Below are 24,984 nucleotides of genomic sequence, written 5' to 3'. Positions count from 1 at the left end.
AAATAACTGAAGCATATTTAAGAGAAATATCAGGAGAAAAGAACTTCTAATATCAATTTATTCGTCAAACAACATAGACACCTTGCGAAAAGGATTAAACCTGCAGTCTCGTCTACCGAAGAACCACCATCGCACGTCTCGTTCACATATATCGTCTTACAAGACACACGTATGCATGGAAACGTGACTTTATGACACGAAACAGCCATACTTGCTGCTATTGAATGAACGTTGGCTAACGACAAACAGTACGTTAATAGAAACACCGAAGCCAGCCAGCGTTGGTGCCGTTAGAAGCAAAATACCGAGATTCCTGCTAATAACGTCCCTAATAACTTTAACAACATAACGTCGGTTGCGTATACTCGATGTGATCGAGGTACGAGGCGTAAAATTGCGCTGCGAAACGCGATCGTTTCCTCCGCAAAGCGCGACGAACCGTTGGCACACGGTTGATAGGAAAATTCCCGTGTGCCAAGGCGTTTCTAATTACCAGATGTACATCGTCGTTGTATCACGCTCGAGAGGGAATCAACACTTACCGGCATCACCGTGAACGACGCGTTCGCGTAGGAGAAACGTCAAAGCGTTCTTACCTGCAACAGTTAGAAGAGAAGATTTTGATTAATTAGTGGCGAGCGGTTTGCCAGGCGGCAATTAATTGCAAAGATATCGCGAGATAAGAAGGACAGCGTACGCGGAATGCGTTATTAAAGAGTGCATCGCGTTATAAATATTAATCGACATGTGCTGGTAGCACCGGGTTCGACGAAATTTCTCTGGGCTATTACTGCACGCACTCGGTTACATCACGTATCGCAACTGTTAATTACTTGTTTAGGAAACTAAAGTCTTATCTATCTCTCTCTTTCTATCGCCTTGCACTCGGCGTTCCGTTAATTGATCGTCAAATGCGTGACTGCGCCCACAAGTTACAGCCACAAGAAAGCGTATCCTTGGCTGCGCCTAATTGAAAACCGTGAACACCTCCGGAACAGTGGTGTTCTGCTTTGAAGTTTGCTGCGCTGCGCTGCAAGGAATGAGCGGATCTCGTGACGTGTACATATGCTCGTGATGGATTCGACATTTGATATTTCCAATTTGAATAGAATTACCATGTACTTGGTGGTTCGATATTATTGTCGCGTGTTTTGTCAAACGGTTTCAACGAAGAACGTATTGTTCGATAGGAAATAAACCGAGTGAATTTTTGTTACAAAATATAAATATTCTTCTGTCCTTCCATGCGATTGGTAAGATACGTTGAAAATAGACTACAAGTAGCTTCATCTTTCTTATTGATCGAACCAAAATGAATTGTCTCGGGACGAAGAATGGCAGTAGAGGAGAAACAAGAACGTCCATCTGTTAATTAATCAATCACGATCGGTAGCCTTCGAGTAACAACGTTCCGTGACCTTCCAATGAAATTTACGGCGAAACATCACCAAGCCCAGCGCCATATTTAAGATGACACGCCCTTCTTTGTCAGCCAGCACAAAAGAAACAGAAGAAGCCATCGTCTCGTGATTGACTCGAGCAAATCGACGAACGATCACTTTTAATTAGCAGTAGGGACGGTTTCAACAGGATCGAGTTAATGCGGCTAATAAATAAGTGGGCCGCGAAGAGCGTATTAGGCGGTGCTAACACGGTGGCGGCCACGCTATTTCCGGCCCGGCTAACCGCAGACGAAGAGGAGAGCGCGCGAAGATTTAAAGGGCGGTTCAAAAGCGCTAAATTTTCGGCGGCGCGTAATCGCAGCGCGGATCGCGAGAAATTAACGGGATGCTAAGTTGCGGAGCGCTAGGTGGCAGTCGCGGAATCGCAACGCTGGCTGCCAACGGAAGTTGCACCGTGTACGACCGCGATCCGCAACGAGACCACGAGAACGAGGGAACGAGAATGCTGGGTGGAAGGAGAAAGAGGGAGAGAGACATCGGACAACGGGCAACGGCCGTGAAACAAAGCAGAAGCCGCTGCCCGTGTAATTGGACTCGCCGGGAGGACGACGATGCTCCCTTTAAGAAGCTGCCAGACTGCCGCGGTTCCCTTCTTTTTCAGCCGCTAATCCAGACTTTTAATCGGTGCTGCGCACGTACTCCGGCTTCAGGGATGTCGCCTTTGCTAAATGTTTCAGATCGATGCCCCAGGAATGTTGATTCCTTCGGATTATTTCCAGCCACGGGATAAATAGACAGCAGGATTAATGGGATGAGAATCTTAAAATGGAATTGCGAAGTGGAGTAAAAGTCCGTTTGTTGGAAATTCAATTTTAGTGCACTCCTGTCTATTATGTGAATTTGTCTGAATGTGAATTTCTATTGCACGAAGGAAAAATCATAAATGGGAGGAATCAACGAATTTCCATTGTGCGAACTTCAGTGACAGAATTTGAATGATTCTGTACACGATTTCGATAGGTTCTATTAGAAACTTCTGCTACATAAACTACGGATACCTACATGAATCATATTCGTGTTATGTCATACGACTAAACTCCACGGATTTGGATAAATGAAATTCTACGATAAATTTGATTTCATTTACATATTCAGTGCTGGAAAAGTAACCTTCGGTTTCTAGCAATTTTTTACAACTACATCTTGCATTTTCTTCCTTGCTTAATTTATTTATTCAGAACAAAAAAATGCCTGCCGTTCATTGAGGATTTCGCCAGCGTAATAAAAACCACAGAGAACGATAACACGCGGGGAAAAAATGGCTCGTAGCCCTGCTAATGAACAAAACATAAACTGCTCGTCGAGTAACTCGATAAATAAACTTGTAGCAGCTCGACCCCGACGCCAGAGAGATTACCGCAACGCAAATGGCGTCGGTAGCCCGGTGACCGTCAAAACGGCAGCTGACTGTTCATTCGTCGAGTTACACGACGATCGTACGGTGATAGGCAGAGAAAGAGTGAAAGAGAGAGAGAGAAAGAGAAAGAAAAAAGAAGAAAAAGGGATAAAAGAAAGAGGGCCAACGAGCTTAGCCAGATCGTCGACTAACACTCGGTCGCGCAGACACGCACTGAAGCGGTCCCCTTCGGCAATCAGTGACCTCTTCCTCCTACTTCTTCGCAGACCAGTCGTATCTCACGATCGTAGATAGGTTTGGTAGTGGTCCGCAAATGGTGGACGCTTGCGTGAGCGTGTGCCAGCAGATCTACGTGACCCAGTTCGCTGATGTATCGCGTGATATCCGTATGGACCATGTTCGGGTATACTCGTGTCCTTTTGATCCTCGTAGCCTTACGCGGAGGCTCGAAACTCGATGCTAGGTTTTTTTACGATTCGACTTTTAGAACGGCGGACGATTATCCAACTGGCGACTTCCTTTTTTGTATAAGAACCGCGGTACACGTAGGAACAAAATCGAAGAGACAAAGAATTCGACAGGCACTTCAAATGATTTATCGCGATCGTTCGAGACTTTTTACGCGTCCATTGTCCCGAAACATAGCCTAAAGACGGAGGAACGTAATTTTAGGTAGCTAAAAACAGTGGCCAAGATAATACATCTCCCTTCCACCAAGCCAAACAATGCCTCGTCTTTTGAAACAACAAACCCGACAGAAGCGGTGGAGCATCGAGCATATACCAAAGGCTACAATCCAGAACGGCCACGCAACGAATTCTTCATCAGGCATTCGGAGCATACCCCCAAGAATAGAACAGCAAGTACGAGTTCCAAGTAGCGAGTCGACACCGGCCGCATCCTGGAATCGAACCTACAGCGAAGTGCTGGACACGCTCTGTCGGTCCGTGGAAGCCGGAAGACCGAGCCCACCGTGAAGCGAGGAAACACGGTGGAGTATCGCGAAAGACGGCCGGTAGGAAGCTCGTTTCCTCGTGGCTGATCGTGGACGTCTCGCGAGCTGTAGTTAGACGCGCGAGGGGGAAATTCAACCCCGACACAGGCAAACTCTCTGCGGGAGTAACCGGAGAGAAGTTTTGGGCCGGAGAGCGTGACGGGGGTGGAACGAAGGGTGGCATGCCACGAACGGAACGACGCCGAAGGAGGAGCGGAGAACGCCAGAGAGAGAAAGAGAGAAGGAGGCAGAGAGAGAGAGAGAGAGAGGTACTCTGGCAGCTAAGGGGGCACGAGGGGATGAGCTAGAGTTGGAGCGATGGCAGAGTATTGATTTAGTGGGTTTCACCGTCTCCTTCTATTTGTCTCTCTCGTTCTACATCTCCGCGTCTCCGGCGTCTCTGCACAAGCTACGAGGGCGCATCGGCTCTCTCGTTGTTTCAGGGCTTCGATTTCTTGCCTTTCGGGCTACAAGCCGTGAGCACCGTCGCTTTTTTTCCCCTCTTTTTCTTGTCGTTCAAAGGAAAACGCTCGGTTTTCCGAATGGAAATTGCTTGGATTGAGACAGAGGAACGAAATACACGTTACTCGTCCTCGATTTTTTAGCAGTGGCTCAGCTCTGTTTTTCTGGCCACTTTTTTTTCGAAGAACGTTTGGCTGGAAAGAGATATGAGATTGAATGGTTCACGCTATTGGACGGTCGTGTGAAACGTAACGGTTGTGCAGAGGCAAATAGTTTTTTTTATAAAATCCTCGCGTCAGTTTGAACACGCGTGTGATATTCAGTTTGAAGAAACATAACGTTAGGAGAACAGTCTTCATTCTGGCTAAAAATATGCTCATCGTTACATATTAAAATTGGAAGAATTAGAATTAGAATTTTACGTATTCTTCGTTTCCTATTCAATTTCCAATTTCATTCTACGGTTCGTTCGTCATTTTCAAACGAGCAGGAAATTATAGGTGATTTATAATAATAATAATCAAGTACAGTCCATCGGTCGATGTTTCTTACGCGAACGAAGAATGAAATACAACGCTATACGTATGCACGTGTGCACTGCGTGTCGAGCATCGTCTCCGCGGATCCTCCAGTCCCTTCCGCGTTTCCGCTTTCAACACACGTAGCCGAACAACGTTCTTCGCTTTGACTCTCTCTCGTCGTGAATAAAATAGAAGCTGAGGATTTCCGTGTTGACATCGGTGCCGATCGTGTCTCGCTCGATTGAACGGAAAACCGACGAAATCACTCCATTTCCGCGTTTTTCTTAAAGAGAGAAAAAAAACAAATAATTAAAAATTCTAATATTTTTTTAATTTAGGAAAAATTATTCTCAAAAAATATATGAACTTTCAAGTATCCAAACAAATGTACGCTTCGTTCTGAAAACATTTTTCGCACTTTTTATGGCATGGAATATTCAAGAATTCTATAAAAATGTACAATTGTTTAAATACAAAAGATATTAAAACCTAACCTAAAACTATTAACCAGGGATGATCTTGGGTATCGTAATTTCTTTATTTAGTAGCCCCCTATTACATTATTTTAATCGAAAATATCTCCATTGGAAATAAAATGTAGGATATTTACACGCGCAAGGATTAAAACCGACCTACTTGAAACTGATTTGTCTCTTAACTTCTGATTCTGTGATTAGAGAAACTTGTGGCAAAGATGTTCCATTAACAGATTAGCAACGGTGTACAAACGTACACTTCGATAAAATAGCATATCTCGCGAATCGCAAGGACGTCCCGTATAAAACTTCTTCTGCTACTTTAGCGACAAATATTGATTCAGTCATTCGACAAATATCCGACTGGTTTATTCAGGTGAACCGATCGACAAGGGGCCCGGCGTCGACAGACGAGAAACGAGGCTGCGCGCGAATCGATCGAAAAACAGGCCGGTCGGAAGCGCGTGGCAATTTCATTGAATTCGAACAATTATCGCGGCAATGCTGCCGCCGGTTTTGCCGCTTCCGCGTGTCCCTCTCGTTTCCGTCCTATCGCGAATTTTACTTTCGTTGCGACGCCGATGTTTAATCGCCATCATTAAACATCGAGGAATTTCGACTTGCCAAGAGCTCGTTAACACCACTTCGACGTAATTCTTGTTGCTTATCGCCCGCGTTCTTAATATTAATGAACGTGGAGTTTCCTGGAAGACATCTGTCATCGTAAATCATCGATATGTTTGGCATCCGTCTTTGATTATCGTTACGTTCGTGATCGCAAAAACTAAACACATTTCTCGTCCCACACGCTAAATAGAGAAATGCTTTTTTGGGTTGGAATATTTGCCAAAACAACTAAAGAAATTTCCAACGTTCGTGCAAGCTATAAATCAGCATGGAATCGAAGGTCTTTTACGCGTTCGACAATGGTCAGGAAGGAAGCTGCGATGGCTAGGGAGCCGCGAAAGGCAAACGCATGGCGCATGAGCCGCGTGGCATCATAAAACTGAATCGTCGACAGCTTAATTACCGTCGTGCCCGATTAACAGCGCAATTAATAATCCGATAGTCGCGGCGGTTCGAATCAATTAAACCTCTCGGCATCGGAGTGTAGGATAGCGATGGAAATGCAGAAATCGAGAGACAGAGAGCATCCTTGCGTTTCTATAGGAAATTCATTTCCATGTAGGGGAATTACAAATTGAAGGAAAATAAAAGAGCAACGAAGAAACGCAGAGGAAATAGGGAACAGAGATAAAAGGAAATTCGTGTGTAATCACGGGACGATCTAATTAATAATCTTTCGACTATAACAACCGCGTAACTGCTTAGGTTACACGAGAAGGGAAACCGAGATACTATCTCTATATAGTTAAGAGGTGTTTACAAGTTCAGGCAGGGAATCTGTGGGTAAGTGGTAGAGAAGATGGCAGTAAATATTCCTTGGGTACCTCTCTCGTTCCTTCGTGCTCTCTCTTCTCCTCTACTTCTCCGCATATACTCGTTTTCTCCGGTTTCCTGCCCTCGTCCTCACCCCACTGACCCCCTGTTTGGCCCGGTGAGCTAACCGAGCTACTCTTCGCGTCGCGGAATTCCAATTTACCCTCTTCGAGGAACTCTTCCGCTTCGATCGACCGGCCAAAGCGCACCTCAAAACGAAAACATTCAATTCGACGCCATCCCCGCTTCTACCCGCCATTACTCTTCCCTTTTCTCCGCGATTAAATTTCTAACCCCCTTCTAGAAAGGGGTGTCACCCTTGTTACTTTACTAGAATTTGTTCAGTGCTTTTTTCTTTTTATTTTCCTTTTGTCTACATCGTTTGTATTTTCGTTCGTGGTTTTTTGTATTGAAATGGGTAGATTGAGTTATGGTTTTTTTTTTTTTTTTTTTAAGATAATTATAGGTACATCTACACTGAAGGTCATAAGTATTACGTCTGCTGATATTTCGTGCAAATTTTTTATTTCATCGTCAATTTTGTCCCGTTTATAAATATTGTTTTGCCATGAACTTGTTACTTCATTCCCATCGCGTGTATTGTATAATATTAATAATATAATATTGTGCATATTGTAAAATACCGTGTAAAATAAAGATTAGTAGTTTTGCAATAAATGTAACGAGTAAGTGTGTCTGTACTTATGGCTTGTAGTGTATATCCAAACCTAATAGAGGGAATTAGTTATGTACTACATAAATCAATTCCTAAATTAAAATCAATTTACAGAAAAATTATATATTTTGCTTTAATGAAGACAGAGAAAAATAGGAAGAAGAAAAATAGGAAAAGTAGGGGTTTCATCTAAGGTGAGATTGTTTCTGTTGCTGGACATCTCACAAGTGTTGTATATAATGTACAGTACCATACAAAAATAATGTATAATGTAATGTATAAAATAAAGATTGGTAGTTTTGCAATAAATGTAACGAGTAAGTGTGTCTGTACTTATGGCTTGTAGTGTATATCCAAACCTAATAAAGGGAATTAGTTATGTACTACATAAATCAATTCCTAAATTAAAATCAATTTACAGAAAAATTATATATTTTGCTTTAATGAAGACTGAGGAGAATAGGAAGATTTAGAGGAATATGATAGTAAAGAAAAGAAATAGGAAGAAGGAAAATAGGAAAAGTGGGGGTTTCATCTAAGATGAGATTGTTTCTGTTGCTGGACATCTCACAAGTGTTGTATATAATGTAAAATACCATACAAAAATAATGTATAATATAATGTATAAAATAAATATTAGTAGTTTTGCAATAAATGTAACGAGTAAGTGTGTCTGTACTTATGGCTTGTAGTGTATATCCAAACCTAATAAAGGGAATTAGTTATGTACTACATAAATCAATTCCTAAATTAAAATCAATTTACAGAAAAATTATATATTTTGCTTTAATGAAGACTGAGGAGAATAGGAAGATTTAGAGGAATATGATAGTAAAGAAAAGAAATAGGAAGAAGGAAAATAGGAAAAGTGGGGGTTTCATCTAAGATGAGATTGTTTCTGTTGTTGGACATCTCACAAGTGTTGTATATAATGTAAAATACCATACAAAAATAATGTATAATATAATGTATAAAATAAATATTAGTAGTTTTGCAATAAATGTAACGAGTAAGTGTATCTGTACTTATGGCTTGTAGTGTACATCCAAACCTAATAGAGGCATTTAGTTATGTACTACATAAATCAATTCCTAAATTAAAATCAATTTACAGAAAAATTATATATTTTGCTTTAATGAAGACTGAGGAGAATAGGAAGATTTAGAGGAATATGATAGTAAAGAAAATAAATAGGAAGAAGAAAAATAGGAAAAGTAGGGGTTTCATCTAAGATGAGATTGTTTCTGTTGCTGGACATCTCACAAGTGTTGTATATAATGTAAAGTACCATACAAAAATAATGTGTAATGTAATGTATAAAATAAAGATTGGTAGTTTTGCAATAAATGTAACGAGTAAGTGTATCTGTACTTATGGCTTGTAGTGTATATCCAAACCTAATAGAGGCATTTAGTTATGTACTACATAAATCAATTCCTAAATTAAAATCAATTTACAGAAAAATTATATATTTTGCTTTAATGAAGACTGAGGAGAATAGGAAGATTTGGAGGAAAATGATAGTAAAGAAAATAAATAGAAAGAAGAAAAATAGGAAAAGTAGGGGTTTCATCTAAGATGAGATCGTTTCTGTTGCTGGACATCTCGCAGGGGTTGTCCCTCGTCCAATCAAAGTTCTTTCCGTGTCACGGAATTTCAATTTACCCTCGTCTCGCGTTTCCTCCCCGTCACGTTTGTAAGCGAACGTTCTGAAGGAAAACATTCGATTGATTGCGTTCTCCCTTTGATTCGTTCCTCGTTTCTCTGACCCTCTGGCTACGGTGGGGGAAAACAACCACTCAATTGCATCCAGAAACACGCCAGCCATTACTACAACCTTTACCATTTATTTTCCTCGATGGCGTCACGGTAGAATACAACGAAATTACACGATTTTCGAAACATTTCCAAGTTATTAGTTGTATTAAAATCGTGTACTTAATATTAAATTTCTGTAATTTTTACAATCCTCTCCTCGGATATTTCTGCCATTTTTGCACCAACTTTTAAATACTACAGCTTCAAATATTACTTCCTTATGTATCTGTTGAGTAATCGGAAAATTCGAAAATTTCCATTCGACTGAAAATACCCGAAGAATCGTTCGTATCGATTTCGTAACAAAAATGGAAGGCAGTCGTTGCCTGCATATAGTTTGGAAACGCGCAGCTCTGAGGAAAGGAGCAGCTGCTGCGACGGGTGTCTTGTCCTCTCTAAAGAGGTTCGCAGTCTGCGAGTCTGCACTCCAGCAGGATATTCTGCAAAATTTCCAGTCACCATTTCTCAAACTCTCCAACAAACATCCGGTAAACAAATTCGTCAAATCCTAAGCCAACTCCATCGTATTTTAAATCGCCATAAATTGCTTCGATATCAATTTTACGAGCTAAAAAAAATATTCAAATCTGACCGAACTGAATTACTCCATTTAAAATAAATGAACTCGGCGAATAAAGTGAAATGAAGCAGATTCGATATTTAGCGAAAACGCTGTTGTAGTCTATAAAAACGGTCGAGGATAGACGGTGAAAAGGGGAGAGAGAAAAGGGGGTACGGTATCTTTCCGCTGGAAATGGAAAAAGAAAGGGGAGAGAGAGCGTGGTGAAGCGAGGTTGAATCGCGGAGGGATGGGAAAAAGCGTTGCTGACGGCAGGCTCGACCGATACGGCGGAAAGAGAGGGCCAGCGAAGGGGAAGCCGGCGCAAACAGGGAGGAAAGGACGGAGCTACCGCGTGGACTGGAAATGAAAGAGCCCAACCCATACGGGCGATAATTCATTCGTGAACCGAACGAGGCAGCTGAATCCGGCGTTGCACACGTGCACGATTTCGTAGAATAGGCGGCGCGTTACGTGGAAACTCGCGGCCTCGACGTGTTTCGCCATTCTACCCCCGCGATCACCTCGTTTTTCTCCGCTATTCTCCTTTTTTTCCTTTTTTGATTGACCAATCGTCGATAGTTTGTTTAAAAAAGTTTGTACCCGTAGAGAAAAATATAATCAAATTCTGTGTGGATAGAGATAGGATTGAATAACGAGTCAATGATTTAGCAGTTGGACTGGCTTAAGTGTTAAATCTCCGTGGTTCGCTTTATTTTTCTGTTCTCTCTTTACATTTTACATTGGCAAAGTTTAAAATGTCAGTAAGTTTACATTGGCAAACAATCGCATAATAAAAATGTATGCATTAGTGGTAGAAAGGTTCGATTATAAATTCATAATTTAGGGTGCGATATCGCGGTTTTGTAGCCGTTGGATGGTTCGAAACGGGACTGGGTATCGTAGAAATGTAAACAGAAGCGAAATCGACACCGTCAAGACGATTCGAAAGGTCGAAACAATCGTAAAACTCGAAGCGATCTGTTTACGTGAAATCCGAGAAACGAGGATGGATTACCACGGAATACCAGTGCGAAATTTACGAACGCGTCGCTGAAAGTACCGCTGGCTATTCTTCATCCTCTTGTGTTTAACCGCGAAATCTCTACGATCTTTCATCAGACACGTATATTCTCTAATTTACCACCCTATCGCATATTAAGCAAACCCAGTCACCGTTCTTTCTCCGCTATACGTTTCACGCAATTTCATCGTTAATTATTATTCTTACCTTTTTTTCCCCCCAATTCTTTTATCAAACAATCGAATTTCCATAATTTTGAGAAATTTATTCACTCGAGGAGATGAAAGACGCGCGGTGATTACAAAGTGAACATCTCCATGTTTTCTCCGACTGAGAATCGAGGGATCGCGCTGAAAGATGCGGAGAAACTGGTTCAGGCGCAGAAAAGTGACAAAGACTCTCTTTTGGTTTCCTCCTTTTGCAGATTTTTCTTAGCCGAGCTTATAGTTGGCGGGGGCAAAAGTGAAACTCGCTCCAGTCTCTTTGTTATTGTCCTCGTTTTTCCAACGGCAACGAAACTTAGGGACGTGAAATGCCTTCACGGTCGCGACCCCCGAACCAACTTTCACCGCCATAAAAATATAAATGCGCCGACGGGCCGCGCTCTGGTTTGCGTGAAACGACGTCGGCCCTGGGACCCGCCGGAAAACCATTGACAATGAACTTCTCCTTCTTGCTTTCTCTCTCATTGCGAATTTCCTTTATTCCCATTTCGCAATGAGATGCTAGCAGATTACGGAACCGACGGAAGAATTTTATTTTCCTTACGTGGTTCTAGGACATGGAACCGTACTATGGCAGTGTTTTATTTTGACCTTGAAGACGAATATCATACTAGATGTCTTATTTTGCGATTGCTCGTATGACAAAGATGCTCGTTATCTGATAAAAATAAAATTTAAGAATTTACTTAAAAATTTCTCGATAACCGAGTTTAATAGGAAAAATTAGAGAACTGATATCAGCATGATTTTCATTTTTCATTCGTTTGAAATTACTAAGGACACGTAGATAATTTTGTCAAAGTTACTGTTAACTTTTATCGAGATCCAAATATTATATGCAACGTAATTACTATTATTATAGATAATTTTGTGAAAATTAAGGTCGGACTGTACGAAATCGAAATACACGTACGTGTATAATTATTTTTATCACTCTATTCCAGTTACGGTTATTTAAATATCGGTAGATACGAACTCACAAGTCTTATATTAGATATGTATATGACAGAGTATAATATATTTTCAGTATGAGTCACGGAAAAACATATTGCATGTAACTAGACTGAGCAAATACTTTGCCATTACATTTTAATGTCTCATAATACACTAATACAAAGATTAGGTCATCCGAAAAGTTGCTTTCGTTTTACAAAATAATAACAACATTTTTCATTTTATATTATTTTAGCGAATTATATCTTTTAAAGACGTACGTGTAAAAGAAAAACACTTTTCGGACAATCTAATAAAATAACATAATAAAATAAACATACATAAAACAACCTAATACCTCCATACATAAAATAACCTAATAAAATAAAATAAAGCTGTGGCTGAATTATAAAAAAATAAAACAACGCGTTTTGCTATAAAAGTTTGCTACACTATACCGAAGGATAGCCGGAAGATTTTGCCAGCGAATGTACCAAAAGAACCCACCCCCTCGAGGAGGCAGAACAAGCAGAAAGGGAGTTTCGACTAGGAGCGTAGCCAGCGAAAGGGCGGGCAGTCAGCGTGAAACGAAAAGGAAGATTTAGATGTCATCCCCTGACGTGCTACTTTCCTTTCATCCCCTCCACTTGGTCAGAAACTTTCCCTCCCACCGAGACCCGACAGCGCCACCATGATGATGGACAAAAATGCCGACCGAGACTCATCATTCGGAAAACTCATCGTCGAACAAGCTGTTTTTTTTTTCAGGGGTCGTTCTACTACAGAAAAATACAGCTCTGTCAAAAAGGAAGACATCTATATTGCGCGTGTGCTCTCCGGCCGAAAAATATCAGGGGCACCGGCAGGATGTTTTTAAGTTCGGGAGATCTACAATTATTCCGTCCCTGGAAAACGTCTTAGTAACGTGTTACTTGTTTTAGACACTTTGCTGTGAGTAACGGTGGATTTAGAGCGGTGTAAAAAAGTTTCGAGGTGAAAATCGAAAGTAAAGAAAAAGGGAAAGGGGGGAGGGGAAAAAATGAAATCGAAGCGGAGGCACGCGCCCGTTAAAAATACCAGAATTGTCCAAGAGAAACGCGGCGACGTCAACGACAAGATGAATGTCAGAGGTTTGCCCGGGGAAGGGTGGATTTTATTTATCGGTCGATAAATCATTATAATTTTCTTAGTAGGCCGCGAAAAAATGTTAACGGCCATGAGAGCAGGGTTGAGTCTCTTTCTAGAAGGGACACCCTAAATTTTCTACGGAACGGGATTAGCTCATCCAATCAGACGAAACATTGGAAGGGCGGGCTTAATTAAAATCTTCTTGGAGGAAGGCTATCAAGCCGCGTTGGCCCCGGAGATGCCGCGAGATGTAAGAATAGAACATTAAGAGCTTTCCCTGCCGATGGTATTTCTGAGCAGCCGGTCGGATTAACGAACGCCGGAGGACGCCGCGCCGCGCTGTTTCTACAAGGAAATACGATGTAACACCGAACCCTATTTATATGGTAATTTATTCTATATCGTCGCAACACCGAGGAAGCAGCAATAATTTCGAAGGATATTCGATAAACTTTCATGCGTCGATGATAAACGTACGATAAATAGTTGGATTTTTCATTGACAATATTTTGCTTCGTTGTTTCACTTTGGTGCCACACCGAACGGGTCTCTAAAATTTACATGTACAAAGATTCCTTGTTTATCACCGCAACGCCGAAAAGGTAGCAATAATTTTGAAGACTTCGAATGAATTTCCTCATTCCTGCGTTAAAACGTTAGACGATATTTTGTTTTATTTAACTATCGTGATTCATCGAAGAGGTGTCTAAAATTTATCGATAAATGTATTATGTTCAGAAATCGATGAAATATATACGACAGGAATTAAGATAAGAAGGAGATAAATATTGACAGTTGTTTGACGATTACACGGAATGTCAATTGCCTTCAGACACATCAAAACGTTTAAGGACATCGGAGAAAGGGATATCGATTTACTCCGTTGAAATGTTTAACGGCACGAATAATAAATCGATCAGGATGTAGAATGATCGAAGACGCGTGTTCGGCAATGGACACGGTATATTTTCGGATTTCGCGGCATAGAGATCCGCACGGGGGACTAAACGACTGCGGGGCAATCCGAATTTGCATACCGTTTGTTATTCAAATGCCGCGATTCACTCTTCTGATTCTCAATGAGGGAAACGCACAAGTATCGCAACAGGGCGATGACGTATCCGTTTAATAAATTATTGTTCTTCATAGGAGGCACTCGGTTGACTTTCTAAACACGCGCTTGATGTACGAGGAAGACGATCGACGCATGCAAATATCTGATCGAGTTGGACCCCGTCCGATTTGTTCTTCAGCTTTTGAAATATCAATTTTAAATGCGTCAATAAAAAACAAAAGAGATAAGAAGAACGAAACAGCAGACAAATTTGTCAAGGACTCGTTGAATAAGTTTTTTATAGTACGAGAAAAAATTAATTTCGCTTAAAATTGTCTGATTTTTATTCGAAAGAAAAGAAAAGAAATTAAAAATCCACTAGATGACGGTTTCTACGAAGGCTACGTTGTCCGGGACAGTTTCCGTCAGGGTTAAGGGTTAGCAGTCAGTGCGTCGATACAAGATCGTTTTAAGTGGATCTATAAATTTACCGGGGCCGAACATCGAGCCTATATTTACTCTATTATGCAGGCTCGTTTTTATAAGCCGTTTACGTTTAACAGCAAATAATCGTTTAGATGCCGCGCCATGATATGGCCCATAAATCTTCTGGCAGCATGGCGTTCGGCTTGTGTTATGATGATGCGGGACACGCGCAGGTCAGTACCGCCTTCACTTTGAACGGGCCACTGAAGGTGGCAGCACGGAAACAGCTGGCATACTCCACCGCCCCGACCTCGAATCACACGACACGCCATCTCTCGAACTTTTCCGGAACATCCGTTTCCTCGTGGTTCCTGCCGAATTCGATAGGTGGCTGGAATCATTTTTGGCGGGAATCCCGCGGAAAACTTTGGCAAACTTCGGGAAGCCACGTGTAGCGTTAAAAATTATTTAGCGATCGCTCCCATCGATAAGTGGGGAGATAAGATGGTCGAGAATAGTGTCGATTCAATTTACATAATGGACGCGGCAGCGACAAAATCACGATTACAGAAAGAAAAAAATGATCAATGTAACACGATCGTCCCCGATAACCGGTTCCTTTTTTTCGAATCACATGGCGACCAAACGATCGCCGACCGAACTCTATATATACACTATATTGCTTTTTCAAGCAATTATCTCGGCTAGTTGTCACTTAATCCGATATCGGAGCCTCAATATTCATGTATGCAAATAACTGCTTACAACTGAGGGCTGCCGGCAACCACATTCGTTATTTACATCGAATATCGGACAAATTGTGCATATGTTTAGTACAAAATGCTAATTAAGGTTATACTCGTCAACCGATCCGAAGGAGAACTCACGATGGTTACAAAATTTCACGAATGTTTCCATGCCGATTTCGAAATTTCCTCGTTCAAAACTTTCTAGTTCTTTGTCTCGTTTCTATCTGCTTCATACAGTACCCGTGTATGTTGCATACATTCTAATTCGTACAACAATTCTCTTTATTTCCATAAAAAGACGTTTAGACGCATTCGTAAGAATGCTGGTGGTAAACGATAAATCAATGCTCAGGATGTGAACACTGACAGTGAATATCTTGTCGCGCCTAGAAAGCTTGGCAAAAGGCAAAACGCGAAAGGGACGATCATTCTTGTTTGTGTCGTACATAATACCGTGGTGTGGCACTGCGGGCGGTCTTGTCGTCTTTTCCGATTCGGTATTTGCTCGTTCTGGAGGTGCATGGCTCTGCCTACCGATTCGACACACGCGTACTTTTTTCTCCTGATGACTATTGTTTCCTCGTTATTAACATTACAACTATCACGTTTTTCCAGTCTATAATCTCGAGACGGTTTTTCAACAACTCCCTAGAGTCTCCTTGTTGGGGGCATGCTCACGAAGCCGTATAGATAGAGCAGCGTACGCTATCCGCGGGCGGTCCTGTCGCTTTCTCGACGATCGTATTTGTCCGTCGAATGGCGCGTGGCGCTGCTTATCAATCACTTCGACTAACCTACTGTTTGTTTGCGCGTTTACGGTCGTCGTTCTCCTGCAATACCAATCAGGGCCACCGTTGTCGAAGCTAAATCGTTCGATCGGTGTACATTTGGGTGGTCTACCGAAACGAATCAGCGAAGTGTTAAAGTATATTATTAGAGATTGGCTGGAATAGAGAGCGCGTGAAGGCACGCCGTTTCGCGTCAAGGAGCGTCTAACCTTTCCTTCGAACGCTGCACAAAATGTCGGGCATTGATTGAATAACGATTAGACGATCGATCGCGCGTTGAATAACTTGTCCCGCATCGAAACGGCGAATTAAATCACTGACCAATTTTTGATCGTATCTCGATGGGTAAGGACTTCATTTTTATGCCATGCTCGCTATTATATTATTAAGCAGCGATACTTTTTCCCCTCCTATCTCCATTTTTCCCCGATGATACAGAAAGGAGGGGGAAAACATCGAGACTTTTTTTAAATCGATAAGTATTTGAAAAATAAGTAAACTTTGATACATTGTGTAAGATGTATGTGCTTGAGAAGGATATTGGTAGGTTTAATCCGGAGTAAACTGCTACAGGCAATTCAGCGAGGAGCACGATCAGTTGACTATAAAATGAGATGATAAATGATAGGCCAGGGCAAGAGTATACGAGTCAGGTTCGACAGGTAGTAATACTCCTCATGGATGCAGTAACTCATAAGCATCGAGGCGGGAGGAAATTGTGACGTGACGACAAAAAAGGATTGCACGAATGTAGAAGCGTTTTAAAGAAAGAGGAAAAAAGCTGGATCGCAAGGAGAGGCGTATAAGAAGAACGAAGAAAAAGGGAAGGAGAAGAAGAAAAAGGATCAACGACGACCAATTAGTCCACATAACCGTTTTTACAAGCACAACGATATATACGTAACGTAGAAGAGTGAGAGATTTAATCGCGGCACAAACCGGGATGCCGGTTCGTGTCCGTTTTCTCACGCATCACGAACTTCCACCAAAACTATACAATGAGAAGTCGACACACCGCTTACGGAAGAACGCGATAAACTCGGGGAATAATCTTAATTAGTGGCTGAAAACACGTTAGGCCATTCCTCGTGCAAAACACGCCAATCCACGAGTATCTGAATTAATTTACTTCTCATTTGCGTTGTTCCTGTTTACATCGTAGTACCATTACTGTGCGGCGTTTATTGCCGCCGTTCACCATAAATGACGAGCCAAATCATTATTACAGAAAGGACGGTCTACTTACTACCTACCGCGCGCTTATTTGTAACTAATTTGAGAGAAAAACCAAGGGGGAGGGGGGTGTTTCCCGACACCTCTGTTCCTTTTTCTTTTACCACGATAAAAAAGATACCATTCAGGAAAAAAGGACTATTCGTGTTCGTTACGAGTCGGCGAATCGTCGTTATCTGAAATCTCGCGCCAAGAATCATTGAGAAACGGCTATAATTTCCCGCACGAGTTCCCGTTTGCTCGCCGACTAGCGACACGCAGATACGACGGTTCCACTCGTTAAGAAATCGAATTTTAATCGAGCCAGAAAACTAAACTGGTATCGATTTTTGCGAGAACAAGATCGACAGAAAACTAAGACGCGAAGTTCAACCGGTTTGCCGGTTACACACGAGGTTGATACTTTTGCTAGCGGAGGCTTGCAAGACCGCCACGCAGCGGTTTCGCGCAATCGCGGTGCGCGCAACCGATCGCCGTGCAGATAAACGTGACACCGGTGTGTACCTCTTACACCGCGCCGTTCCTTTAACCGCGCGACTACGAAGCGCGGATTCTGTTGCTGAACATTTCGCGCGTCGCTTCTAGATCCGCATCATCGCGCCACCGTGGCCGTTTTATCGCGTATTAGGCATCAAAAAATTGCCACCAGACAACTCGTTTATCGAGCACCGCCTCGCCAACGATCTCTCGCCGCGGTTATCGAAAAATGTATTCTCGATGTAACCAGCAGATCGACCGAATCGTTTGCTTCCCTCTTGCCAATACTTGGGCAGGAAAAAGATTCTGAGTCACACGTGCGACCAAGGTCAAGCTGTTCCTATTTACTTTTCTATCGCAACAATATACCAACGTTTATATACAAGAGAAATTGTTTTGTCGACCATTCTATTAGGTTGTTCCAAAAATGCCTTTCGCTATCTGCACGCAGCTGCCTTATCTGGCCATGTTGATGTAAACATGAAACCTGATCCGTCAAATGTTTTGGTCTTTATCTTCGATCGTCTTCTAACTGTCGTAGGACACGCTTCGTTTGTATTGAAACACAAAATATTGTGCATCTATATTATTTTCTTCTAAAACGAAAGAAACTTTTAGGACAATCTAATAGATTAACATTCCCAACATTCTCTTTGACAGAAACTAGAAAGCACAGCTAGTGCCGAGTCCCATGACCCTGTCACCATGGGTCATACGCATATAAGATCAAGGCAATAACGATGGAGACGCGATAAGGAAAGATCGCAGCAAAGGCAGGAGTCATACGACAGGAGATAGAGGAGTAGCGTGGTCGAGCGAATAAACCCGGGAAGAAGTGGAAATAATTTTTAATGTTTCCACGAGTAGTAACCGAGATTCGCATCTCGACTGCGTGCCGCTGCTTATCCAGCAGCCATCGCCGAGAATTCTCGCGGCTCACGAACGGGGGAATTTCTCTAATTTCCAACAGACCTGTACGTTGCCGAGTGTTGCCAAGCGTAGAGGTCTCTTGAAAATTAGATGCGCGAAGACGACGTCGAAAGAGAAGACTCTCGCCAGCGTAGAAGGGACTGGCGGCAGGGTAGACGAAGACACATGACTTATACGCCTATTTCAGTTAATAATCCCGTTACGCCCGGTTCAGCCTTGCTCACGGCACATAATGGACGTGGCCAGGAACCGAACCTGGGACCAAAGCCTCGCGTCGAGGGCGTAAAAGGGGAGAACTGTAAGGCTGGCTTGTCATCCGTCAACTGTCAGACGTCTGACCAATCCCGCACAACAGAACCAAGAATCGAGCAACCACCCACGGGGCCCGCAGGGCAAATTGCGCTTAGTCTCCCACCCATCCTACCTTTCACCTCCCTTTTCTTCTCTCTTCGCTCAACTAGTCAGGCTGCTATTTCTCATAGAGAAAGATTGCATTTACAGACGAATTTTTTAGCAAAGACTAACCCCTTGCCTGGCTGGCTGCCGGTTTCGATAGACTCATGGGTTAACACAATGGATATGCGTCGAATATTCTTTGTTGGGAATTAATCGGTCGCTGGAAGCTAGGCTATCGGTAGTAAATATTGTAATTTCGTTATCCGTGGTCCGTCTTTGTAGTACACAGGATGAAGAAAAATAAGGGACACAATGATGAAACGATTCGAGTAGTGGGGATAACCGTTTGATGGCCTTGAGCGGCCAATTGATTCCGAGCAAAGTATCACCTGCCACATTCGCTTGATGGTGACAATACGAGAAACGACTAGGTTCGAAAAACGAGTGCTGTTATACGATATTTCTAATACATTTCTACGGGATCTGTTGAAGCATAAGTGGCAAACCGAAAGAGTAAATAAAAGAAAGAAATAAAGATAAAAAGAACCACTGTCAAACTGAAGCATTTTTAAAAGCTGGAGGTGATTTATGGTCTCGGTCACAATACACTGTTAGAATTCGTCCGAAAGCGGCACGATACCAAAAAATGAGGGTCAAGAAGCACGCGGCTACGATTCACCGTCGTGCACCGCTGGCTCGATGCCTGACGGATAGAAATGGCATTTCACTTTGGCACGACAGAAACGCGTATTGCCTGATATATCGGCACCGGGCGGAACGACCGTCGGCCATGGATCTAACTAGGAAAAATCCTTATTCTCACTCGCATACCATGGCTCCCTTGCGAGGACCGCGTCTCGTCGAATTCTCATGATCTATTTCGAGATAAGTATTCCGGACGTTCGGCGAGACTCAAAAGTGCCGGGCCCCCTTAGTCGGAACGTCTTTCGATGTCGTCCTTTTGCTTCGTTTCGATGGGCTTGCCCCCAGCGACAGAACAAATTGTAACCAACTTTTTGCTCCGTCGTGTCAGGGCCGGACTCTGAAATTTCCAACTTTCCAACGATTGAAACGACTCAGCCGGACCTTCTATTTACGCCATTTTACGGGCACATTTTAACGGGAATTATATTCACTTTTCAGTCACGATCGAAACGCATTAGAAGAAATAAATGGCGTTTTTGTTATGCCATCCAGTCGAATGTTACGAGTTAACGAAATAATTTATGTCGAAGGAAATAAAAAGAAAAAGAAATAACTTAGGACGTTACCCAACTCGTTACGTAAACGTAAATATACCTCGCAAGTTATCAATGCGTCTTACATCGTCTTAGTCACGTGTACCACATCTGCGATCGAAGCACAAAATCTCGACGTCGATCTTGATCGCGTAAACGACGCGACTCGAGCATAAGTTTCCGCTTCCATCCATCAGGATTATCCTTGTCCGCCAGGAAATATCTACGAAACGTCTATGAAACGCGAATGGAAACGCGAATGAAAGACGCGAAGGAATAGAAAACACGGCTGTTCACTGAACTAGGTAGACTCGAGGCATAGAGAACGAGCCGATCGCGGTGAGGTAACGGATCGAGACGCGCAGAAACACTGGCAGGATTATGAAGTGCGATGTTGATACGATGGCAGGCAGCGCCGGTGAAGGAGGAAGGAGCGCGAGGGCGCGCGCGGAAACACACCGACACACCTACACCTAGGCCTCCGGATATACCACACAAACACACCTATGCTAATGGAACCAGTCCATTTATTTTCGATGGAATCTTAGGAAAAATGCATTCGAGCTAATTATGCAAGTATATTGGTACCCCTATCGATCGATTGGTAAGTACGAGTACCGACAATGAAATGATCTTCACGGTCAAAGAGAGCGGAAGTGTTTTCTGCAGAGGTGGCTAACTTCTTTGGAAAAATTTTTAATATGCTTTTCATACTAAGGTATATGTCGGTTGATTAATTTGCCCGCAGCAATTACGCGCATCTGCGTGATGCAACGAACGATTAAAGTGTATAAATGGTTTGCAATGCAGTGCACTGGCATATGTAAACTACATAGCGGAGTTGTAAATTCTTCGTTCACGTTAAATGAATACTCGAAGATGTAGAGGGATAAAGGTTACTATTAAAGTGTGATTATTAGAGCCGCGGTTCTTGTTTCCGGTTGTAAAGCTCGTAAGACACGTACGTTATAGTACATTCTTATTATTTTCTTTTCTTTGGGGCAATGTTATCCATGTTTAGTATAACGTACCTGCGTATTTATATTAGAAACATTTTATTATAGAGGAGGGAGAAAATTATGCACGTGGAAGACATCTCTCGTGTACAGTTGGAACTTCTAGGGAATATTTTACATATTTGGTAGAAAAGGTCCTATGTGTGTTTGTGAACAGTTGGACCGTGTTATAATTTGTGTTATAATGTAAAGAAATGTATGATTACGTAAGTGGCCTTGAGCGGCCAATTTATTTCGGACAAAAAGTAGTTACCAAAAGAGCAGACAATGACTCGACAAACCATTTTAACCCCTTGCCTTTTAACATGTAGCCGCTCTCATGGCAGAGATTATGCTTTTCACTCAATTGAAACAGAGTGCATTCATTACAAAATGTAGCCTGAATTTCAACTTCAATCTTAATTAAAATGGGATGTCAGACTGATTAAATAAAGGGCCCAATGGAGGAGCAGTGTGTACAAGTGTTCTTCAAAATACTAAATATATATATGCATACAGAGATTAAACGAACATTAACTAAAAGAAGAATAGTGTACAAATATGTTTTCATAACTTTTTTACTAACATTTAACTTGGCCGATTATACTCCCAATTTGAATTTTATCACTTGTGCTATCTATTTTGGGCTCTTCAAGTACAGATAATGGGCATTTCAAAATAATATCATCCAATACGATATCAGCAGCTAAAGAAATCATAGGATAGCAAGTTAAGATACAAAGGTACGTTTCACAAAACCATAGCAATCTTTAAACTCGCGTCTATACCTTGGTTCCAGTAGAAACCAGTAGAATGGATTAGATTCGGACCGCAAACCAGATTCCACGATTCTCAACGACTTCTTCCCCTATCATTTCTCCGCAGGGCGAAAAAAGCAAAGGTTTGAGAGGTCTTTCTGCCAGCTATTATGGTTCCCCTGGTCGGATCCGGAGCGTTTCTCGATTTCGGAACGATTGCGGTGGCCCACGCGTATACGCCGGTAATTACGAGCGGAGAAAGCTTTTAGCGTGGACGGAACCGTGAGCGATGCTGTACCGGGCACGGCGATCGTGTTAAAAGGAACACCGACTAATACACGGGAATGCGAAACGCGGAATAATGTATTGCCCCAGGAACGAGCGTGTTACAATGGTAACACGTTCCGACGCAGCGCGTGATATACTACGCGATGACGTGGAGCTGGACGCGTACGCGTCGATCCCTGTGTCAGATAACATTCAAATCTTCCGCGCGTCGCGTCGCCAGGTTTCTTCCGCGATCGACCATCGGAGGAACCGACGCGTCGCTACCGCTGCGTTCACGGCAATACATCGCAAAACATCTATGCGATACCATGAGGTGATTTTTTGTTACTCGCTGCGTTAAATGTTCTTCGAAGGACTTTTTTGCGATCGTGCTATCGCCCATGACGTCAGTTAACTGGTAGAAGGGAATCAAGTTTCGAAGTTGGACAAGAGAAACTTAATACGTATACCTACTGATGATACAATGTTGCCACGCTTGTTTCTGTATTATACGTAGAATTGTATATTGTTCGCTGAGAAGGGGAGGGAGAAGAGAGAAATAGAAAAAAGGTAGTGTGTATTTGCCTATGCTGTGTATCAGTAGATAGCTTTCTATCGATTGTATATTCTATTGATGTTATATTTTGATCGTGTCATATTCTAGATTCCAGAGTATCCATCTAGTAAATTTCTGTTATTCTGTTTTAAAAGATTACGATGTTTATTTAAACTTCGTTTCAATGAATATCTATATCATGGATTTCCTATAAAATATTAGATCCCCAGAAAAGTTTCTATCGTCTTATAAGGAAATAACGGATACACATTTTCCGTTTTAAATTATTTTATCGAATTAAGTATGACTCATTTCGTTCTACCAAAATAAAGATCACAACGTTCGATAGGTTAGGTTTCATGTTTGTACAAAGATGCGTCGTTGTAAAAGTGTGTAAAAGAAGGACACTTTTCGGGCCATAATACTAATACTAGGAATTTCTTTCTCGTAATTTCGTAATTTTTACTTCGCGTTCGTCGGTGAAATTCGAATTAGGCTATCACGCAAGTTCTCTGAATAGCTACGTAGGTTTGAGTTACGGCGTACATGTTAAATAACAACGAAAAATGTAAAACTTCGTTATCAGCTTCGAATAACAATTACGTTCGTACGTAAATAAATAAATCATTACGTACTATATATGTACGTAAATGTATAATATACAGTCAATAATGGATCTGACATTGACCAAACAGAAGGTTGTTCCAGATAATTGCAGATATCTTAATTTCAGTTTTGCGCTTGAACGCCATCTTCTATACAATGAAGCGTATGTCATTATCGGAACAAGCAGTCGATGATCGTACGTTAGATGGGATAATCAATCGGTTGTAATGCGAACAAGCGTCATAGGGCTGCTTATTATCGACAGCGGTTTCTTCCAGTTGCCGTGCAGAAAATGTAACCTGCATCGGCAAGAAATCAAACTCAGCGTGGTCAGCCTGTTACCCCGACATCGACGGAGGCCGAAGTAATGTCTTGGAACGCGAACATAATATATCGCCGCGGAAATTGCAGCGTGTTGGTACAATGTTGCACTCTCACACCCCACGCCATCCGGGGTCACGTGTAACAAACGGCGCGATGCTGTGAACTAGAAACCTAATCGCCTTGCTCGATGGGTCCGCCTGAAATAGAATATTTCTCCTCTTCCAGTAAAAGAAGCTACATCATCTTTGCCGATACGGTTTCGAACGAATATGCGCATAATTTTGGACAGCGTATGGGCGAGATAGCGACCAACATACAGTAAGAATTACATTAGAAGGATCGTTAGGCAAAATGTTGACAATTGCTCGAGTGATATATAGCAGGAAGTTTCAAATTCTTTCTTTGAATATTTAAATATAAATACAGAAAGGTAAAATGTAGATTTGAATATTTAAATTCGAAAATGAGATTCAGAGTCAAATTCGCAAGTTCAAATTGAAATTGAAATTTAAAAATGTAAGCCATAGGTAAAATCGAAGTTTCTGATCACTGTTGGAAACTCATTCGTTAAAACGTTATGCTCAAGACCTAACCGGTACGATGCAGTCCTTTGAAGCTCCCGATCGTTTTTACCGAGTATTCCCAACGATTGTATTCCTATACCCGTAGGAGGTAAAACGCGCGGGCATTTCGCTTGGAGAACGGATGCCGTCAAACGGGGCCGTGCAGACATCGTGCGCGCGAATTCAAAGAACTTTCCCGCGATTTCATAGTGGCGGATCACGATATGGAAATATTTAGCGTTTGGTCGGTGTTCGACGTTCGACGTTCGACGTTCCACGTGAACGCGAACGCGGAGGCAATCGATGTTTATGGATTTCCTTGCACACGTGCAGCCAACACACGGCCGTGTGTCCCTCCCCTTACATGAAATCGCGTAGTTGGTAGCGGCAATTACGAATTGCGTGATTTGTGGCCGTAACTCGCCGCGACGGCGGCGTCGTGACGCTCCCAAGTTGCCTGCAGGTGGCCCGGCACCAACTTGCTTTTCCCTTCGTGGCGGCGGCCGCAGCGATGCTTTTTAAATGACGGAATATTACGACCGACCGTAC

At 42.3% G+C, this 24,984-nt stretch overlaps 1 protein-coding gene across 7 annotated transcripts in view; it reads right to left on the bottom strand.

Annotated features, from left to right (window-relative positions):
• The window catches only part of LOC126926627 (homeotic protein antennapedia-like), a 155,317-nt gene that overhangs the window by 63,683 nt on the left and 66,650 nt on the right, over nucleotides 1-24,984 (bottom strand). Inside the window, exons 1-2 of one of the 7 annotated variants that reach the window (XM_050743038.1) lie at nucleotides 20,453-20,753; nucleotides 543-596 (exon numbers count right to left, since the gene is read on the bottom strand). The exons of 4 other annotated variants lie outside the window; for them this stretch is intronic. The gene's annotated coding sequence lies outside the window, so the exon portion shown is untranslated. Of the gene's footprint in view, nucleotides 1-542; nucleotides 597-20,427; nucleotides 20,754-24,984 lie in introns of those variants that run through there. 2 more of the 7 variants (XM_050743037.1, XM_050743043.1) reach the window with 2 other exon arrangements.

The sequence above is a fragment of the Bombus affinis genome, chromosome 18 (genome assembly GCF_024516045.1).
Source record: "Bombus affinis isolate iyBomAffi1 chromosome 18, iyBomAffi1.2, whole genome shotgun sequence".
Classification (NCBI taxonomy): domain Eukaryota; kingdom Metazoa; phylum Arthropoda; class Insecta; order Hymenoptera; family Apidae; genus Bombus; species Bombus affinis.
This window is presented reverse-complemented; position numbering and strand designations above follow the sequence as displayed.